At 45.9% G+C, this 5300-nt stretch overlaps 1 non-coding gene across 1 annotated transcript; it reads right to left on the bottom strand.

Moving 5' to 3' along the window:
• Window positions 1-1023: 1023 nt before the first annotated feature.
• On the bottom strand, window positions 1024-1095 carry trnaw-cca (transfer RNA tryptophan (anticodon CCA)). Its single transcript has one exon. It is a non-coding gene; the product is annotated as a tRNA-Trp (tRNA).
• Between the last annotated feature and the right edge of the window lie 4205 nt (window positions 1096-5300).

Raw genomic sequence — 5300 nt, 5'->3', positions numbered from 1 at the left:
ACTCCATCACAGCAATGAAGGTGTTTTGACATCATTCTCGAAGGTACATGACACAATGCAGATTCAAAACCGAGTATTTCTTTGAATCACGGAGTAATTTGTTTACAGTTATTCAGTTGAGGTGAGCGGAGTTGCGCATTGGGAGCCACTCCAATTGATAAGTCGAAGCCGTTTTCTCCTGTGTGACAGTCCCACCAGCACTCCAATTTGCTGTGCTTCCAGTCAGTAGATGCAGATTAATATCCCATACTGATACACGGGCCACGATGACCCAGCTGTGGTGACAAGCTTGTGAAGGGCTGAGTGCTCTTCTCCTGTCCTCTGTCTGGCTGCTATGATCCGAATCATCAAACCTCTCTTCTCCGAGATAGGAATAAACTGGTGAAGGTGAAACACATCAGTTGCGGTTTGTCCCATGCGCAGGAGGCCCTGCAGTAATTCCCCACGCTGTTTCACACAGCAGCATCCTCTCGGTGAATTACGCTTGGCAAAAAAATCGATTGAACCAAATCCGTGTCCGCCACTGGATTTTACTGACACCGTTTATAAAATTCAGGCTCACCGTTAATGTGGAGAGAGGCCGTCAGACTAGAGTTCCGCTTCTCCTGTTGAATAAAGATAATTTTAACTGTGGCCAGTGAGAGGAAAGGATTTGCTGTTGGTGGGAAACATTTCTATCTGAACTCGCTATCACTCTCCTGATAGATTGAAACATAAAGCTGGGAGTCTCTGGATTATGTTGTAAAAATATCGGATTATGTTAATTCACACCTCGCTGTAACCAACTAAACGAAGCGGCTGCCCAGAGGGAGACGGCTGTGTTTAAATCCCGTGATGAACTGTGGGAGCTGAGCATTTACCCAGACAATGGGCACACCACCTCCCTGACACAATGTTCACAAATCAAACAGACAGCAAAGTTTCACGTGTGAGCGAAAATTTCCGTAAAGAAGATTTGGCTCAACAGATATCGAGAGTGAACGTTCTCCTTTCTTGATTTGAAATGTAAGAAGTTGACGTCAGTGAGCCTGACGTGATTCGAACACGCAACCTTCTGATCTGGAGTCAGACGCGCTACCGTTGCGCCACAAGCTCACGGATTGCTCGCGACCTCTCTTCATGCTTAAGGGAAGTGATCGCACTGCAATGATTTTACGTTATGAGTAACAACGGAGATCAACAGTTCATGTGTGTTCTGTCTCTGCCCCCTCTCCTTCTGTCTCTTGAAGTAATTTCCAACTCTACCTCAATAAAAAGGTGAAAGAACTGCGGATGCTGCATATCTGAAACAAAAAACAGGAGTTGCCGATGACCCTTCCACAGAACTGATGGTGATTGGGAAAACGTTGGTTTATATGCAGAAGACATTGTGGGAGGAAGGCGGATGCAGTAAATGATAGATCAGGACAGAGCCCAAAGCGAGGGAAGAACTGTGGACAGGAAAGGGAGTTGATAACGATCTGCGTGGGACGGTGAATGGAGACTGTTCGTGGCTAAGAATAGGTAGTGTGTAATGACAGACTATGTGATAACAAGGCTTGGTGTGTGTGGAAGGGACGAGGATACTATGGATTTCAGGCCCGAGAATTATTGAATTCGATATTGGGACCAGAGGGATGTATGCTCCCCAAGTGTAATATTCGGTGCTCTTCGTTCTGCTGGTGCTGAGCTTCGCTGGAACACTACAGCAAACATGAGACAGAGATGTTGACCAGGGAACAGGGTGAGGTGTGGAATTGGCAGGCAACTGGAAGCTCAGGGTCTGTTTTGCAGGTAGAACATAGATGTTCTGTGCAGCAGTCACCCAGTTTATGCTTCGTTTTCCCCAATGTAGATGAGACCACATTATGAGCAGCAACTGCAGTCGACTGGGTTGTGGGAAGTGCAGGTCAAGTGCTGCTTCACCTGGAAGGTAAGTTTGGTCCCTTGGATAGAGAGGAGGGAGCAGGTAAATGGGCTGGTGTCACACATTCGGCAGTTGCAGAGGAAAGTGCCGTTGGACTATTAGGGTGGGAATGGGGTTAGGCTTGGTGGGAATGAAGGAAGAGTGGACCCAAGGTATAACTCCTGCCCATTTCCCTATCTGCCAAATAGAGGAATTTGTTAAGTGTGTACAAGGACATTTACTAATTCACAATGTGGATGTACATACTGGCGAGGGTGCAAAACCTAAGGGCCAGCAACCATAATTCTATTAACTTTAGAACAGTGATTGAAAATAACATATCAGATCTAAAAGTTGAAGTTCTAAATTGGAGAAAGACTCAGGTATTAGACAAGATATTTCAAAAGCTGATTGGGGGCAGATGTTCGCAGGTTAAAGGACTGCTGGAAATTGGGAAGCATTCAAATATGTAATAACAAGAGTCCAGACACAGTATATTCCTGATTCGGAGATGCCGGTGTTGGACTGGGGAGTACAATGTTAAAAAATCACACCACACCAGGTTATAGTCCAACAGGTTTGCTTGGAAGCACACTAGCTTTCGGAGCGACGCTCCTTCATCAGGTGATTGTCTGACATAGAGTATATTCCTGTTCGGGTGAAAGGAAAGGCTGGTAGGTTGGGGAATGCTGGATGACTGGAGAAAATGAGATTTTGGTTAAGATAAAGAAGGATGTATATATCAGGTATCGGCAGAGAGATCGAGTGAATCCTTAGAGTATAAAGGCAGTATGAGCATACTTAAGAGGGAAATCATGAGGGCAAAAAAGGGGACATGAGATAGCTTTGGCAAATGGAGTCATGGATAACCCAAAGGGTTTTTATAAATACATTAAGGACAAAAGGATAACAAGGGAGAGCATAGGGCCCCTCAAAGATAAGCAAGGCGGCCTTTGTGTGGAGCTGCAGTAGATGGGGGGGGGGGGGGGGGGCGAGATAGTGAACGGATATTGTGCATCAGTGTTTACTGTGGAGAAGGGCATGGAAGATATAGAATGTGAGAAAGTAGATGGTGACATGTTGAAAAAAATGCCCATATTACAGATGAGAAATTGCTGGATATCTTGATGTGCTTAAAAGTGGATAAATCCCAAGGACCTGATCAGGCATACCCTAGAACTCTGTGGGAAACTGGGGAAGTGATTGCTGGGCCTCTTACTGAGATATTTGTATCATCAATAGTCACAGGTGAGGTGCCGGAAGGCTAGAGGGTGGTAATGTGGTGCCACTATTTAAGAAAGGTGGTAAGGAAAAGCCAGGGAACTATAGACCAGTGAACCTGACATCCGTGATGGGCAAGGTTTTGGAGAGAATCCTAAGAGCCAGAATTTACATGTATTTGGAAAAGCAAGAATTGATTAAGGATAGTCAGCATGGCTTTATGCTTGGGAAATCATGTCTCATGAACATGATTGGGTTTTTTGAAGAAGTAACAAAGTGGATTGATGAGGGCAGAGCGATGGACGTGATCTATATGGACTTCAGGAAGGCGATCATCAAGGTTCCTCATGGGAGGCTGGTAAGCAAGGTTTAATCTCATGGCATGCAGGGACAACTAGCCATTTGGATACAGAACTGGCTAGAAGGCGGAGGGTTGCTTTTCAGACTGAAGGCCTGTGACCAATGGTGTATCACAAGGATTGATGCTGGGTCCGCTACCTTTTGTCATTTATATAAATGATTTGTATGTAAACGGAGGAGGTATAGTTAGCAAGTTTGTAGATGACACCAAAATTGGAGGTGTAGTGGACAGTAAAGAAGGTTACCTCAGATCACAACGGGACATTGATCAGATGGGCCAATGGGCTGAGGAATGGCAGTTGGAGGTTAATGTAGATAAATATGAGGTGCTGCATTTTGGAAAATCAAATCAGAGCAGGACTTTTACACTTAATGGTAAGTTCCTTGGAAGTGTTGCTGAACAAAGAGACCTTGGAGTTCAGGTTGATAGTTCCTTAAAAGTAGAGACGCAGGCAGATTGGATAGGAAAGAAGGCGTTTGGTGTGCTTTCCATTGTTGGTCAGAGCATCGAGGATGGATGTTGGGAGCTCATGTTGCCACTGTACAGAACATTGGTCAGGCCACGTTTGGAATATTGCATGTAATTTTGGTCTGCTTCCTATCGGAAAGATGTTGTGAAACTAGAAAGGGTGCAGAAAAGATTTACAGGGATGTTGCCAGGGTTGGAGGTTGGAGGGTAGGAAGGTTTTTTGGGGATTTGGGCCAAGTGCTGGCAAATGGGACTAGATTAGGTTAGGATATCCTGGCTGCATGGATGAGTTGGACCGAAGGGTCTGTTTCCGTGCTGTACATCTGTGTCACTCTGTGAGACTCCATGGGATTCTCTGCCCAAGAGAGCAGTTGAGACAGCTTCATGAAGTTTATTGAAGACGCAATTGGATGGGTGTTTGCATGGTAGGGGAATTAAGGGTAGTCGGGATAGTGCAGGTTGGTGGAGCTGTGATCTTAATGAATGACGGAGCAGGCTTGACCAAATGGTCTACTCCTGCTTCTGTTACTATGAATCTGTAACACTGCATTTCCCGCGGCAGGAGTTTTCCCACGGCACAAAGGAGGTTTTCTAAAGTATAATTAAACCCCTTGCTTTGCTTGAACTCAAACTGCATTGACTTGGAGGAGAGTGGGATTTGCAAAGTGCCCTCCCCTTCCACACGTGCCTCTACTGCAGGACAGCTGTCTGGCCCGCACTCCATTGTTGACGTCACAATGCGGATGCAGCCCTGTCAGTTTCAGAGTGAAACTCCCTCCCTCTGTCTCCCCGTTTCCATATACCATCCTCCAGTAGCGAGGGGGAAGGGGAGGTAGGGGTGGGTGAAACACTGTTCACTTGTAGCAACTGGAGTGAATCCAGGGAGGGAGCAGACACTCCAAAGGTGCTCAAATACTTTCTATCTCTCTTAAAGCTATTTTCCTTGTGTATTCCCTCAGGTTGGCACGTATTCAGGTTGCACTCTAGAAAAGGATTGCTCCTTTCCTCATGTTCACAACTAAAAGGTGAGATTCACAAGGAACTGAGCAGCATTTAAAGGATTGGCACATTGCTCAAAAAAATGTAGGCTGCTTGGGGCCTATGGCTCGTGTGTCTAGGGGTATAATTCTCGCTTCGGGCCTTCTGGCGCGTGGGCATGTGAAAGATCCCGCGTTCAAATCCCAGACGAGCCCTTGTTTCTTACACTGCCATTTATGCAAAAATGGCCAGTCAATACTCTCAAAAAGCCGCTTAATTAAACGAGATACCGTTACAATGAACGCGGCAAGGGCAGCACTTATTCAAAGAGAAGACGTGCTTGACTTCACACAGACGGTGGTGACCGTTTGGAACGCGTTGCCAGCA

This window comes from Chiloscyllium plagiosum, unplaced genomic scaffold (genome assembly GCF_037043375.1).
Source record: "Chiloscyllium plagiosum isolate Xiang-an unplaced genomic scaffold, Cpla_swu_hap1 HiC_scaffold_27, whole genome shotgun sequence".
In the NCBI taxonomy this organism is placed as follows: domain Eukaryota; kingdom Metazoa; phylum Chordata; class Chondrichthyes; order Orectolobiformes; family Hemiscylliidae; genus Chiloscyllium; species Chiloscyllium plagiosum.
The sequence above is the reverse complement of the archived record's forward strand: the minus strand, read 5'-3'. Positions and strand labels throughout refer to the sequence as shown.